Source organism: Micropterus dolomieu, linkage group LG18, assembly GCF_021292245.1.
Source record: "Micropterus dolomieu isolate WLL.071019.BEF.003 ecotype Adirondacks linkage group LG18, ASM2129224v1, whole genome shotgun sequence".
Taxonomy (NCBI): Eukaryota; Metazoa; Chordata; class Actinopteri; order Centrarchiformes; family Centrarchidae; genus Micropterus; species Micropterus dolomieu.
Window position 1 is genome coordinate 32,648,712 of NC_060167.1, and position 16,318 is coordinate 32,665,029.

Here is a 16,318-nt window from a genome sequence, read left to right on the forward strand (position 1 = left end):
TTAGTAAACCTCTCAATTACTCATAGTTTATTTCCTATAGACTGGAAACATGCGATTGTAATTCCTATCTTTAAAGCTGGCGACCGCCATGTAGTCAGCAATTACAGACCCATTAGCTTGTTACCAGTAAGTTCCAAGGTTGCTGAAAAAGTGGTCATTAACCAACTAACAGATCACATTAACAGTTGCAACCCTGGTCTAAATTCAGTCCAGTTTGGATTTAGAAAACTTCACTCCACAGAAACAGCAGTTCTATACTTAACAGAGCAAATTCCAAATAGATCTGTTCTTTATAAAGGAGGAGTTGTGGGAGCTGTGTTTCTGGACTTAAGGAAGGCCTTTGACACAGTTAATCACAATTTCCTCATGTCTCGACTCATTAGCTTCAATCTTTCGTCCAAAACACTTGCATGGATTTCGTCTTACCTATCCAATAGAAGGCAGTGTGTAAAAATCAATGACACGTGCTCCAGCTCCTTGGGGTACACAACGGGTGTGCCTCAGGGATCTGAGTTAGGCCCACTACTCTTTAGCTTATACATTAATAACCTACCTCAGCATTGTCATGATGTAGAGGTACAACTCTATGCTGACGATACAGTTTTGTACACCCATGCAACATCAACTCAACAAGCTGCTACTAAATTAACCAACGCCTTGGTTGGAGTGGCCGAGTGGTTAGACCAATCCTGCCTAACCTTGAATATAGGTAAGACGAAAGGCATGTTCTTTTCCAAAGCTAAACTAAACACCCTAGACATAAACATCTGCTTTAAAGGTGAACAGATTGAGACTGTTACTGAAATTAAATATCTTGGAGTGCTGCTTGATCCAAACCTGACTTTCAAAAAACACAAAGACAATGACAAAAATTATTAAATACAATTTGAAAAATTATAGACAGATTAGATCCTCTCTATCAATAGAGGCTGCTAAGATATTCTTACATGCCCTTATTTTTTCACACATCGCATATTGTATTACCTGCTGGGGGCAGGCTACCCAAACAACAATTAGGCCCTTAGAATCCCTGTACAAACAGGGCTTGAAAATTCTAGACAAAAAGCCACTCAGGTACCATCACTGTGACGTACTACATAAGTACAATCTACTAACTTTTGAAAATTTTAGAATATTCTCAAATTTATGCACAGTTTATAAAATCTTAAAAGGTCTGGCCCCCACCTGTTTGCGTGAGTTTGTCTGTTATCGTGGTTCTGTGAGGACAACTAGAATAGTTTCCGTATATAGCTGCACTGTACCCTTTCGCTATTCAGCATTTGGGCAGGCAGCCTTTTCTATCAAAGCTGTGAAACAATGGAACACAATTTCAGATGATATAAAAACTTGTGACTTGTTTGGGGCCTTTAAAGATAACTTAAAAAAACATCTAAAACTTTCACAACAATGCACCCACTATTTTGTCAGTTGGTAAAATAATTTTTTCCTTAACTCACATTTACCTTCTTATTGTAGGGTTGACGTAAGGGTTGAGAAGGGGTTGGGTGTTGGCGTACCATTGTATGTTGTGATTGTGGTGTGTGTGTGTGTGTGTGTGTGTGTGTGTGTGTGTGCCAGTGAAGGGCATTAAGTACATGGTATATGCTCTTGAACAATGTCTGATGTTTTATGTTTGATATGCCGTGTATTTTTGAACAATGTCGATATTTATATTGTATGTATTTGTATTTATTTGTATTTGGGGACTGCAGATGTAAATTAGCCTAAGGCTAACTCTGGTGTAATGCATCAAATGTTTACATTTATGTTATTAATTGCACATGGTCCCTTCTAAATAAAAATCAATCAATAAAAAAAAATGCATGTGTGAGGTTGTTTTTTGCTCCATTCCGCTTGGCCCTGCTCTTGTCCTCTTCTGCTTTTTCTTCAGGAACGAGAAATGTTAAATTTCTTTTCCCCAGTTCTTTGCCATAGTCATCCACCCATGAGTTATCCTCATCCTGGAGTAATGGAAAATATTTAGGGCTGCTCGATAGACCCTCACCCGCTGCACATGTCCTCGTACCTGCACAAAACATTTTATGTCACCATCAGCCCCGTCGTGGAGGTCTTTGAGGTTGTCTGCGGTGCTGTTTGTTGTTCATCTTGCTTGTCCTCAGGACCAAAAAGTTTTCTTTTGATCCCTACATAGCTAACATAAGGTTTATACCATCTGAATAATTTATCAATGTGCGAGAAGATTTCAAGGGTTCTATCCCATTCTCCCCACTGGACCACAAAGCCGGTGCTAAACCACGTCTCCCACTCTTTAGACGTGATGGGGTAGCCTTTTTGTTGCTCTGGGGTTCCCATCCTTTCCTTTTGAATGATAGAAATTTCCTTGCACGATCTAAAAAAGATGTAGGATTCTGGGTCGTAGACTTCAAGGTCTGTCTCTACACAGTAGAGCTCTCCAGGCACAGACCCACACCATTGTGTGGTATAGACTCCTTTTGAAGCACTCATATCTTTACAGACTTTGTTTCTGAAGTAATTCCAGTCTTTGGTGTGTGGTGTGCTTTCACAAAGAAAAATTTCATCAAGCTCTCTTGTATAAACATAAACTGATCCGTGCTCAAACAAGAATCCCGACATTCTAAAATCTTCCACCGCCCATTCAAACTGAGGCGCCCGAGCCTTTCGGTCCAGAAAATCAGCCAATGTTGTTGGGGGAGTCTTCTTTCTGGGAGCCATACTCCTTGCAACAGGATCTATAATTATACGTCGTTTTGGAGTCGTTACTCCCAATTGATTACCTGTGACGTCCATGATTGTGATGCTGCAAAGATGGCGCTGTTGTTCTGCACGAAGATAGCTCTGTCCGATACGGATTGACCCAAAAAATCGTTAAGTCACCCTGTTCCACGCTCTCGGTCCGATGTAAGTCAAAAAAACTAGCCCGATATATACAACCGATTGCTAAAGCCACTCCCAAACATTCGCTTTTAGAGGATAACACCGGACATCCCATATACACAAACCCCCCTTTTCGCACCCGTCTTCATGTTTTGGTGATCGACCCCCATCGCAGCTAATAGAGGATAAGGCCGGACGTGTCTAAATACAAACACCCATTTTCACACCTCCATCTCTTTGTTGTTCAACCTTGCTATGACCCCAATCTTTTTTTTATTTTTATTTATTATTATTATTAATTTTATTTTTATTAATTTTTAATTAATACATTTATTAATAATTGTTTTTATTAAGCAAAAATGTATTCACGTGCACGACTGTTACGCACATCATGCGCGTGTACATTCACATTTCAACACATCTCTGAATGAGTGAAAGGGGAAGTGTATGTATAGTGCATTACACACACACACAGTATTATGTATACACATTATCTTGCTTTATGTCGTATTCAAGTTGTTACTTACTGCATTCATATGTGTGTCTCAGGATGCATTGTACACAAGGGTTGCTGTAGGCTGGGCAGGTGGCCAGCTTATTTAATGGCTAACACAGATGGATGAGGATGATCACACATGCTGTACCTATGAGCTCTGCAGTCTCTAAACACTTGAGTTGCATGTTCTTGGGCTGAAGGAAGAAAAACTGAGATGTATAAAAGAGACCTCTGTAAAACTGTCGACAGAAGACCTAGAACTGCAAACAAGGTCAAGTATTAGCCTTTGTGCTATGAAAAGCGATGTTAATGCGAAGTGTATGGGCCGAGTGGGAAACACCAATGAGCGTGCAGTGGGACGCACAATGTGGAAGCAATCATGGAAGCCATCTTTGAGCCCAGTATCCAGTTCTTATTATACTCTATTCTATTCTATTTGATGAAGTATTTATTTTAAGCCATTATTATTCCCTAACCTGCCAAATGATTTTTGTGCCTAAACCTAACCAAACTTTGACCATAGTGTTGTCATTTCATAAAAAGCTTATAACGGTTGTATTTTTCAAGACTTGAAAAGCACCCACTGAAGCCCATGATGTGCACATGGTAAGTTTTTGTCTCAGAATAGTTCAAATATTTAGCTTTAAGTTTTTTTGTCCTTTGGTGTGACAGCCCTTAATTATATTTTTTAATTCAATTCAGTACATAATTATAGAACATTTAGCTAATGTGTGCTGCTAACTGCTAATGACAGGTTAGCTAGGTATAGCATGGTCATTAACTGGCACAAAAAGGCTGAAACATCAAAGATGTCACACAAGAGGACAAAGTCTCTTTAAATGATTAATTAAGATTTGTTTAACACCTTTGTATTCTATTTTGTAAATTTTTAATGTTTTGAAATGCAAAAATTACAGTAAAAAAATATTTTCAGCTGTTTTTGCAGAAAATGTGTACTGGTATAAAGTGTCATGAAATAAGTAATCAGTAATGTGAAACGTAATTTTTTCTTCTTTAGATAGGAAGAAATGAGGGAGAGAAATGGTTGGGAGAGAGAGGACACTGAAGTATAGAGGGATCAGGGATCCACACAGAAAGGAGTAGGTCCTAAGAGAACAACAAAGAAAGTAAAGTGAAATGAAATAAAAAAAAACATTATTCACTTATTTAGTTTTTGAACAACATGGTTGACATTTATATTGTTTTTTATTGTATTTTAATTACATTTTCTTTCTTCTCTAACACCAAAATAATTACACAAGGTTTGCTCTATCAAGGAATCAACTTTAATTATGTCAATAGAAAATTTGTTTGTTTTGTTTTTTAAAACACGGTTGATATTGATATTGTTTGTATCAAAATGAAATATTGAAAGTTAAATAAAAATGCTTTAATGTAATACCATTTACTTCCTCTTTAATGCAATAACTACCATTAATGTCCTTTAGTGTGACATAATGTCCTATAGTGTGACACACATTAAAGAACCAAAAATGTAAGTTCATCTCAAAATATCTTTAATAAAAACAGTTCAGTATTTCATTAGGGGAGATATAGTCATCGCTCATCATACATTTGTATAACTTTCAACAGTTTTGAAAGGATGACATAAAAGTCTAACTCACTTTTATTCACACATTATTTAGCACGAGAGCTGACAGCCTGTGGATCTTTATACCATGAAGCCAGAGGAGTCTGGACAGATACAAACAGCTGATGACAGAAATTTTCCCCGATGGAAGGCTATAATGTAGGACAGATGTTTCTGTCAGTTTTCTGCTGGACAGGTAATTAACTTAAGTTTGTCAGACTTAAGCGATGCAAATGAAAGCTGTTGTTTGTTAGCTTTAGCTAGAAGCTGGCCATAATCACAGAGAGACGTGAGGTGTTTCCCCTGTCAGTGGTGTAAAATATGTAGTTGTATTAATTTCATGTTGCCTACTTGTTCTCCAGCCTGCGGGTTGGCTTTGTCGGTTACGTTAACGAGACAATCAGCTGATCAGTAACATTAATTGGCAATAAAACCGTAACCTTAGCTTAGAGCATGGAAGCATCAGCCGGCTAAACTTTTACTGCCCAGGAAAATAATGTAAGGTTAGTTGCATTGGTTTATTCTCCAGCGCTGGCTTTGGCTTGTGGTGTAAAATATGAAGGCTAGTTGGACTAATTTCATGTAGTTACTCTCTCTCTCCAGCCTCTGTTTTGGCTTTGTCGGTTATATTTGTGACACAGTCATCTGATCACTAATTGGCAATAAAACGGTAGCTGGAAGCTCAGATCAGACAGCTAAATCTTTACTGCGCTGGTAGAAAAAATATGTTGTTGGATTAGATTTATATAAGTGAATGCATAATTCGGCAAAACGAAACGGATGTTGTAGGCTACCTGCTGAAATTTGCATCTACCTCTTTTCTCAGTATAAAAGAGCGTTACCTTCGGCGCGGTGAAGAAAGAAACAAAAATGTATGTTCATCTCAAAATATCAAAATCTCTTGATGGCGCTGTTTTTATTCCCCTATCAAGTCAGCGAAAACTCAGTTAACGCCAGTTATCTCGAACGAACCTGTTGACTAGTTATACAGCGTGCTAACTTCGACAGCTGTTTTCCAAAGTTAACATAGCTATCCTTATTAGCTAGGATCTTTACATGCTTGCTAATAACTGTTTTGAAGATGGGTCTCTGACATTGACAGCGTTGTGTTGGACAGATTAGTGCAGCGGTGTTTGATACCAACAATTCAATTCACAGACAGGTCTGTTTTCTGACAGGGGCAAACTTTAGGGTGTGTAAAGGGCACTAAATAACCTGTAGATTAATCATTACTGTGACACTTGAAACAAGAGACACTGCTTCAGAAATATGTTGCTGTGCTCTAAAATTGTTTTCCGAAGACAGCCGCGGGAAACGATGAAATTCTGCGATATTTTGCAGCTCCATCAAGGGTTGCATGCTGAAGGTCACAGCTTGGACTGCAAATACAGTCAGGGCTCTGAGAAAATCACCTTGTTACTTTCATTCCGAGCTACTTAATTATCACATTATTAATTAATTATATATTTTTTATTGTTTATATGTGAATTTGTGCTCTGGCAACATTGCAACCTAAATCTAAACATTCATGGCAATGGGCGAGAGAGAGAGAGAGAGAGATCTCATCTCATGGAAACAAGTTTCTGCCACTACAAAGTTTCTTCCTCACTAGAGGAAGATGTGTCCAGGCTGGACCCTGATCCTTCTCACAAGAGGTGTTACAATAACTATCACAATAGAAAGTAAACTCAATCGCACGTCTCAATTTCCCTGCAGCGAAGTCGCAGAAATCAGCCCAAGGATTGTTACTTCGTTACTGAAATGCTATTTGATTAAAAAAATAGCGAAGCTAGCACCAAGCTACTGAGAAATGTAGTTAAACTAGTAACGGCGCTACTTGTAGCAACGCTACTGCTCAACACTGGTAATGGACTGTGGTGCAGAAACAGTGAGGCTTACATTGTCCTGTTATCTGTCAGTGGTCATACTTGATGCACTAGATGTGATAGTTTTTAAGATGTTCTTCATTTACTTTGGTATGTTAGTCCAGATGAGCCAACCCTCTCAAGTTGTATATAATTACAGGAGTATGAGACATCATGTAGCACTTCATTTCTTCATGTGGCTGCTGTTTATTAATGAACAAGTAATACAGTAATAATAATATTTTTTTAAAACATATGGTTTTACGGAATAATTAAGTAAATATAATTTCTTAATATATCTATCTAAAGAAACCTGACTGGCAACTCTGCTATCTCATAGATGACATATTTGTCCTGTTTCAGGTACCGTAGCTATACTACTCGCTTGGGGCGGCTGTGGCTCAGGGGGTAGAGCGGGTTGGCCATTAATCGGAAGGTTGGTGGTTCAATCCTGGCTCCCCCTGTTGAAGTGTCCCCCTGGTTGCGTGTCGAAGTGTCTCAATGAATGAGTGTGAATGCTAGTTTCCGTTTGAGCACTTAGTGTATGAATGTGTATGACTGGTGAATGCAGATGTAGTGTAAAAGCGCTTTGTGCTTTGGTCGAAAAGACTAGAAAGGTGCTATACAAGTACGGAGCATTTACATTTGGATAGGGGAGGGGGGGTGCAATTCGCAATCCTAGATGTCCAACCACTAGATGTCACTAAAACTTACACAATGAACCTTTAAAGGAATTGTTATGGTGAACAGTAATAATGAATAAATAGCAGCAGCAGAATTGCAGCAGATAGTATTGCACATTAAGTAATTAAGCAGGTGTTATTGAACACAACAGATATGTTTACATTACATTAACAGTAATGTCCAGTTTAAAACTAACTAAGTGTCTGTGTGTCAGACACTTAGAGGGAAGAGAAGTAATAAAGTTTCTTGGCCAAAGGCAGGACCGACTTCCTGTGGCGCTCTGTGGTGCATTTTGGGGGAATAAGTCTTGCACTGAAAGTGCTCCTGTGTTTGAGCAGCACGTCATGGAGTGGGTGGGAGACATTGTCCAAGATGACATGTAGTTTGGACAGCATCCTCCTCTCTGACCAGAGTCATCAGAAAACTTCTGAAGATGGCAGGACTCTGTGTGGTAGTTGAAGTCTGGTGTCAGCAGTGAGGCACACAGAGGTTACAGGTGGAGGAGGGGGACAGGAGGAGTCAGACTGGAGAGAGCAGTTAAGCAGAGAGCCAAAGGAAGGGAGAATAGGTGTCTCCCAGGAGGAGGGTGGGGGACAGTGAGGAGGAGGATGGGGGAGTAGTGGGGTTGGTGGTGTTTGAGGGCAGACAGCAGCTGAGTTAGTGGGACGATGGGCAGGAGCCATAGCATCAAATCTGTTAAAGAACAGATTAAGTTCGTTCCTCTACTGCCAGATGGTCTGAAGCCAGTGATGTTCCTCATGCCGCTCCAGACCTCCCCCATGTTGTTCTGCTGGAGTTTACACTCCAGCTTCCTCCTTAGCCTCCCAGATCTTTACCTTCAGGTCCCCCTGAATGGCCCTCACCTCCTCCCTATTACCATCTCTGAAAGCCCTCCTCTTAGCATTCAGGATGTCTTTGATGTCCTTTTGTTACCCACGGTTTGTTGTGTTGGGTAACAATGGACAGTCTTTGTTGGGACAGTGCTGTCCACACAGAAGTTAATGTAGTCTGAGATACACTCAGGAAGCCCATCAATGTCCTCTCCATGTGGCTCACAGAGTGCATCCAAGTCTGTTACCTCGAAACATCCCTAAAGAGTCTCATAGGCCTCCTCCGACCATCTCATCACCGTCCTTGTGGTCGCAGGCTGCCTTTTCACTTGAGGCACATAGCAGGGATTGATTTGAACTAGGTTGCGATGGGGGGGTAGGGGTCCTCTCCTCTCCTTCCCCCTAGTATGGCAGCTCACATACAGGGGGAAGTTGGTTAGTTTGCTGGTCATGGTAATGTGGTTGAAGTCACACGAGATCACTATGAGGGCACTCGGGTGTTAATTCTGAAGTTCAGCAATGGCGGTGTGGGTGACGTTACAAGTCGATGTCGGGTTGGCAGAGGGCGGAATGTAAACAGCTACAGCGATGGCATGTGACATTTCCCGTGGCAGATAATATGGCCGGAGTCCCACAGCAAGCAGTTCAGTGTCCGGGCTACAGTTACGCTGTTTAACCGTAATATGACCGGCATTACATCTGTTGTTAACTAGAACGGCAAGCCCCCCACCTTTACGCTTACCCCTCTCGGTACAATCCCTGTTGGCCCGAACAGTCTGAATGCCATCGATGGAGCCGTTGTGGTCAGGAATATCCGAGTGTAGCCAAGTCTCCGTGAAGCACATTAAATTACACTCCCGGAACTCCCTCTGACTCCAGGCTAACGCTGTTAGCTCATCCATCTTATTAGCTAGTGATCTCACGTTGCCCATGATGAAAGAGGGGAGACACAGCTTAAATCTCCTTCTCATAAGTCTCAGTTGTCTGGACCCCTCTCTCTTCCCTCGCCGTTTCGTTCCTCCTCTGCATCCTCCCTATGTCCTCCTCCAGATCTCAGTGGGAATGTCAGTGGGCCTGGGCACCCCGGATGGCTTCAGTGTGATCAGCTGGTCCCGAGTATGAACAAAGCGGCCATGTAGTTGCTGCACAACGGTGCCGTGGCTTACTAAAACTCTTTCAACTTGCATGATTAGAGAGAGTGTAGTTTAAATTACTTATAGTCCAAGAATCACACACGTGAGATATAAAAAGAAAGTTAAAAAGTTAGAAATAAGACGACGAACGACGGAGCAACTGAAACTGGCTGCATGCACGTTGGCGCATGCGCACTACAGTACACTAGTGAGCAGAAGCCATGGTTCCTACTACACATCAGAAACAGAAATTAACTCATTCATACACAATTTGGGTTCAGTGACTTGCCCAAGGACTCTTCAGCATACACAGGATGCTGGGGATTGAACCACCGACCTTCTGATAAGCAGACCGCTCTATCCCTTATCCACAGCCACCCCAATGGTATACAAATCAATCATATGTTACTGCTCGCATCCAATATTACATATGGTCAAATCAAAATCATTGAGTATTATACTATTATATTGTTTTATACAGCATTATACTTCATAAGTTCAGATGTATGTGGTGCAAAGTAAGGTCACGTGTGTGCACATGCAAGGATAACATAACCTAGGATACCATAGGCATACAATAAATGCTATAAACATATGTATTTATTGTATATATGAACACATGTATGTTGACAAATATACACGTGTCATTTCTCACAAAGATGGTCAAATATGCTAATTATATCTGAACATGCATGTTAGCATAATGAAAGTCGTGTAGATTTTTTTGTTATATGTACAGTACATGTGGTCAATGTTATACCACTATGATCTATGTGGGAGGGTCCTGAAACTGGAATATGTGTGGAGCTTTTTTCAGTAATATAATTAGGAGTAAAAAACATTGAAATATTAAAAACTTACTTTTAGCCCTTAATATCATAATTAAGCTTTATGTTTTTCTTGAAAGAAATCCGTTAGTGCTGCAGAGTGAGAGAGGGGATGGAGGGAGCAAGAATGAGGGAACAGAGCCAAACGGAGATGAGGACAGTGAAAGGAGGAGAAGAAGGTCAGGGAAGGAGAGGAGCTGGGGGTTGTGGGAGGATGGGGAGTGCTGACATTGGATCTGGTCCGTCTGTGTTTTTCAATGTCAGTTGAAGGGCTTGTTCCATCATCTACCAGCATCCTGTAGAGAGGAACCTGCTGACTGCAGGAAGATCCTCTCAGCTGGGTCAAAGTCTCCTCCACATGTTAGAAGGGACGATAGTGGATTAGAAATGTAGTCCGACTTTTGCCAGCACTGCAAAATGTCACCATGTCACATGACAATAAAACCTCACAGGAACAAGGCTGTTGCAAGCGCACAAAGTTGAAACTATCTTTCGCCTGATGTCGCAGCATTTGTAGAAAATTTCTATGAGACACAAGTACACAAAAGTGCTAATAAACAGTATAAACTACGGCTTTCACTAACTGTTCATACTCAGAGCAGCCATCTTGGATCACAAAGTTGGGGTAGTGCGGTTTTCCCGATTTTCCAAGTCGGAAATCAGACTTAAGGGGGCGTTTACGTTCAAGTACAAGAGTTTTAAATCTTCGGTGCTAGAATAATAAAATCTATTGCTTTTTTAGTCCACTAGAAAACTTAACAGGACCATATAGAGGACTGAAAAAGTGATATGAACAAACAGAGAAATGTCTGTTTAGATCTTTTTAGATAAACAGATGTTGACAAAGTTTGACTTTAGGGACCTAATTGGAAGTTGGAAAAAGGTAATAAATTGCAATATATCTCAATATATTTAAAATCGCAATAAAATCGAATCGCAACATAAATATCGTGATAATATCGTATCGTGGGTCCTCTGGTGATTCCCACCCCTTCTTTGAAGTAACTTTTACTATCGGCCAAAACAGGGCTGTAACACAGTGGATTGACCGTCACAACCCGAGCGAAATGACAAGTTTCACTATCAGAAAGTGAGCCATTAGGTCAATAACAAATAAAAAGGCTACACCAGCCGCATGTATACAATTTTACCCCCATTCACATTAGCGGAGGGCTAACGGGAAGTTAGCCTGCTCGGCCAGCAAAAGTCAACATAGTGGATGCTGTACCGCTACTGCCGACTAGCGTTTCGGGGTGCTTTTAGCAGCAAGCTACCGTGTATTTCCAGTTCCACTGTTTGTGTTATCCACTAATAAAAAAACAAACAACACTGGACATTGCTTCGAAAAAAGAATACGATGAAGTTGAACTACATGGTGAGTTCAGAAAATATGCCTGTAATTTTATTCCAGCTATCATTTTACTTTACTGTGAACAAGTTAGCATAGTCCTGATCAATCCAAACTCCATTCAGAAAACAAACATTTGAAAAGTCTTTGTCTTGCGGACTTGCTGACAGACCTGACAAAGCATGTTTAACAAATTGGCATCATGTTGTAGTTATTTCAGCATCAGTTTAATCCGTTCCTTCCACTGGTGGTTCATGGGAATTGAGAAGACAAAACAGTGCCTGTAAAACTTCGTACTCAAAAAAAAAAACTTCTTCAATCCATCCAGTGACCAAAAAGACAATACCAACCTGGAACGTGGCTCCTAGTCTGTATAATATGTTAAATGTGCGTCAGTGACTGGTGACCACCTTTAGGGTCGTGGACGTTTGAGCAGTACAATAATCTGGCTCAAAATGCAGCAAGGTAGTATTTTAAAACATGGGGACAAGAAATGCAGCACATGTAAAATTCAGATTCAGTAAATATCATTTAAATGAAAATATTGATCTGAGATCAGCGACTCAGAAAGGACCTGATCCCGTGGGAACATACTGTATAAGGCAGTTCGGCCTATGTCATTTTCACAGTATGCTATGCATCTTTGCTGTAGTACCTTTTCTTTCACTTTCATACACAGCCTGGAAAATTACCAGTTGTCATTGTATGAAATGTGTTTGTGTGTGTATCATACTAAGTGAGAGGGAGGCTGGCATTTGACATAAAAAATCATAGTATAGTGTATATATTTTAGTGATGTATATGTATCATGTTGATATTTTCCTTGGGAGGAATGTTAATCTTGCCACCTCAAAAGGTATTGATTACACATTCATTGGGCAAGATGAATATATAGCACCTTTGTTGGCATTTCCTGTTTGTCTTGGCAGGAGGCTCAGTACAAGTCTCAGGGCATGTCATCTGAAAGTAAACACCACCCTCTGTTGGTTACCATAGCACACTACAAGGGTATGTGTTTGTGATCCAGCTTATGGTTTGGTAGGTAGGTGGGTTTATTGTAACAATATAACAAGTTATAGAGTGAAATTGAGTTTTTTAACTCCCTTTTGCTACATAGAAGACAATATACATTAATATAGAATCAATTTAAGTATTTCAGTTTAAGAATCTGATAGTGTTGCCCCCTAGCGTGGTGGGTGTCAGGGGGTGTGTGTTCTTAAATCCTTTATGTAGACTTTAGCTTGCGTTCAGCTCGACTGCAGGATTTATTCTGCTTCAACAAAAGGAAGAAATTAACATTCGACTCCCTGAGGTAATAAAAGAAAATGCTTGTTGTAGCATCAGGTATTTCACAGTACTTTCAAGTATGTAAGATATCACCGTATCTTCTGAAAATACTAAAGTAATTATAACATATATAAATACATTAGAGCGGAAGCACAGCAAAAAATGTGTCCCTATGATATAAAATATTGCCACTATGGGATACTGTCCCAAAGTATCTATTCAAAAGGGCTAATATCTGTCACATCTTAATTGTGCACTATGACGAGTGAATACTGTGGTGCACTTATGTAGTTTGTGAAATGGCCGGCGTTCTCGCTCTTAGTCAGCCGGATAAGCTAGACCCGGTCTGGCCGCGCTTCCCTCCGATTAAACGGTACCAGGAGGGGGTCACTATGGGTCCGAAGGTTCTCCGGGCTCCTGTCTCCACCTACGTTCCCATCACCAAGGTGGAGAGATTTACAGATCTGGGGTTTCCCCCAGTCCCTCCCCTGGAGCCCAACCTCACCACCTTCTTTGGGGTAAAGCCAGGCCAGACAGCATCCTGGCCTCCCAGGTGGCGCAGTGGTTGGCTCGCATCGTTGACAGGACCCACCAGTGCTCCTTTCAGAGCTCCACCTCTGCCAACAACACGGCGCTGATCGCCTCATCCTTCACCAAGCTGGCGGCTAACTCCAAAAAGAGGAAATCAGCAAGGGAGCCAGCGCGCAGCTCACCGAGTCCGCCACCACAGCTGTCACTGCTGCCCGGATAGCCATCTGGCAGACACAGGCACACCGGATTTTGTGGCTTCAACAATCCATCGTTCCAGAGGCTACCAGGAAGGAGCTGGTTGATGCTCCGGTGGGCCCAACACGACCGTAGGAGAGACCACCAACGGCACAGCCGGCCCGAGGCGGCCGCGGGCACAGCTCCTTAAGTCGTTCCCCGACCTCCAGCCCCGCCGACATCTGCTCCGCTGGCTCAGTGTTGCGCTCCCAGGGCGCCGGGTTTGGCCTGTTTGGGTCCAATCCCCCGGAAGCGCCAATGACAATCTACATGTGTGCCTCATGTTCCTGTTCTGCTTGTACTTTTGTTCCAAGACCAAATTGTTTTGAAATAAAACAAAAACAGAGCCCTAAAGCTCTGAGCTTTTTCCTGAGCCCGCCGCTGTCTCTACCGAGTAAGTGGCCGCCTTTTCACACATTTCCTCCACCCTACACGGACCGGCTGTAGCTGGCCAGACGGCCTTCATACAGCCTGGCTCCGATGTCATAAGCAGACCTCTCCCTCACTCACCCGGCCACTGCCTCTGTGGAGCTAGTGGCCGCCACTCAGCTTGTTTCTCCCACATTACGCGGTCCAGCTCGACCGGCCGGATGGCTGTCATGCATTCTGGCTCCGATGTCACAAGCAGATAATTTCCCCTGTCGCCTTTAGGATTGGGAATTTGGGGTTTTGGGGATTGAGGATTGAGTCGTGTATGCAAATGAGGAGGCGTGACCCAAAGGCTGCAGGGAGGGTTTGGAAGAGCTGAGGTGCAGAGGCACTTTATGGACTGCAGGGGGAGCTCTGACTGCCAGCACACTGCCATGAAAGCAAGCAGAGGAAGTGAGCAGGGCTGGAGGGAGGACTATCATTTATAATACCATAACTAAAAGTGTACAGCATTTCTGTCCATGTGGCCTCACACACAAAGTCAACAGTGAAAGGAATGCTATCCATGTGACGAGAAAGCAGCGGACAGTACAGCAGGTAAGATATGATAACATTACCAAGTTAGCTATATTAGGCTAACTGTTGCTGACATGCATGAGTTACGTTACTGTCGGTACATGCAGGTTTTAAATGCAGCTATTATCCTCGCTGTGTGTATAAACTGTAAAGATAAGGTGTAGAAGCTGTGTTTGTGGGTAATAGCACCATGCTGGGCAGGTGACAGGTGTGTGTTTACAGTGTTTGTGTGCTCTGAAAAACATAACAGCGCAGCTATAAAGTCTCAGCCGGCAGACCTAGTATGGTATTATTACTACACACATATGGATGTAACGTTGAGGCCTGATAGACATCTGCTAATCAGAAACAGAGGACACTACCTGCATCGCTGCCGATGTCATTTGACCAGGGAGTGAATGGTGATTAATGCGATTGTCATCAGTGTTTTCCTATAGTGTCTCCTTTTGTTCTTTCACTTCACTGTGTTTCCAGTGTTCCCGTCTGTCCCTGTGTTTATTGCCCCATGCTCAGTCTCCTGGCTCCCGCTCAGCTGCCTATTAGGGCCTAAAGTCTACACTAGAGGTGTTTGAGGTTAACACAAGCTCCAGTTTTTCCCCACTGACTTGTCGTCCCCCCTGCAGACAAAGATGTTTCACCTGGACATGAAGGACCACTTGGTGTCACAGCTTTGGATCAGCTATCTGCAGCAGAGTCCCAGTCCACTTGGTCACACCACAAGTTGGAAAGTACAGCTACAGCTGATTCAGTAACCTCTGGATCCACTCAGGACTTTTTCTCTCACTTAGACATAATTTACTCTTCATTGAAGGCTTGTATTTGATCTTGCAGAGTTTCTATGTGATCTATAATTACCGTGTTTTATTTTGCTCATTATATTATGCATTAAATAGCACAGAGGTGCAGTCTGACGGGAGAAGCTGCTTTTCTTTTATTTTCACCATATATAATTGCTGCTGTTGCACCTGAATTTCCTTTAGTGCAGTCTTATCTTAACTAGTATACATGATCATACAGCCTGTGCACAGTTTCTATGATCAAGTGTTGTGCTATAGCCAGTCTATGGCTATACCTTATTTGCTTGTAGTGGTGGGTTCTGCTGAAATTAGAAAGATATTAGGGCTAATTTGGCTTTTAGTTATGATTATGTAGTTTGTCGTTTGTTCTGCTGTCTTTGGAAGAATTTGCTAATTTGTAGAGGCAGCAAAATAAAAGTGGAAATAGGCATAACATGATAGATAGATTTGTCTATTGTCCTCCCTGCCATGGCTAGGAGCTGTTGTACAGTCTGATGGCCAGGGGGAGTTTTTAAGTCTGTTGGTGGAGCTTGTGCTTGGACAGCAGTCTTGCCACTGAACACACTCCTCTGCCCGATGAAGGTGTTGTGCAGAGGGTGGTGGGCGTTGTCCAGTATGGACAGCAGTTTGTCCAGGGTCCTTCTTTCTGCCACTGTCACCAGAGAGTCCAGCTCTGAGCCCACCACTGAGCCAGCTCTCCTCACCAGTCTGTGCAGTCGACCGGCATCTCTCTTCTTGCTGCTTCCACCCCAGCAAACTACAGCATAAAAGAGGACGCTGGCCACCACAGACCGATAAAACATTTGCAGCAGTTTTTTGCAGATGTTGAAGGACCCCAGCCTTCTCAGGAAGTACAGACGGCTCTGCCCTTTCCTGTGGAGAGTGTCCATATTT

The 16,318-nt window shown here is 42.1% G+C and overlaps 1 protein-coding gene and 1 long non-coding RNA gene across 3 annotated transcripts in view; one reads left to right on the plus strand and one right to left on the minus strand.

Annotated features, from left to right (window-relative positions):
* Nucleotides 1-16,318, minus strand: part of pdzrn3b (PDZ domain containing RING finger 3b) — a 169,916-nt gene that overhangs the window by 9,088 nt on the left and 144,510 nt on the right. The window lies entirely within an intron of this gene.
* On the plus strand, nt 3,732-4,420 carry LOC123987392. Its single transcript, XR_006829115.1, has 3 exons — nt 3,732-3,796; nt 3,920-3,958; nt 4,371-4,420. It is a non-coding gene; the product is annotated as an uncharacterized LOC123987392 (long non-coding RNA).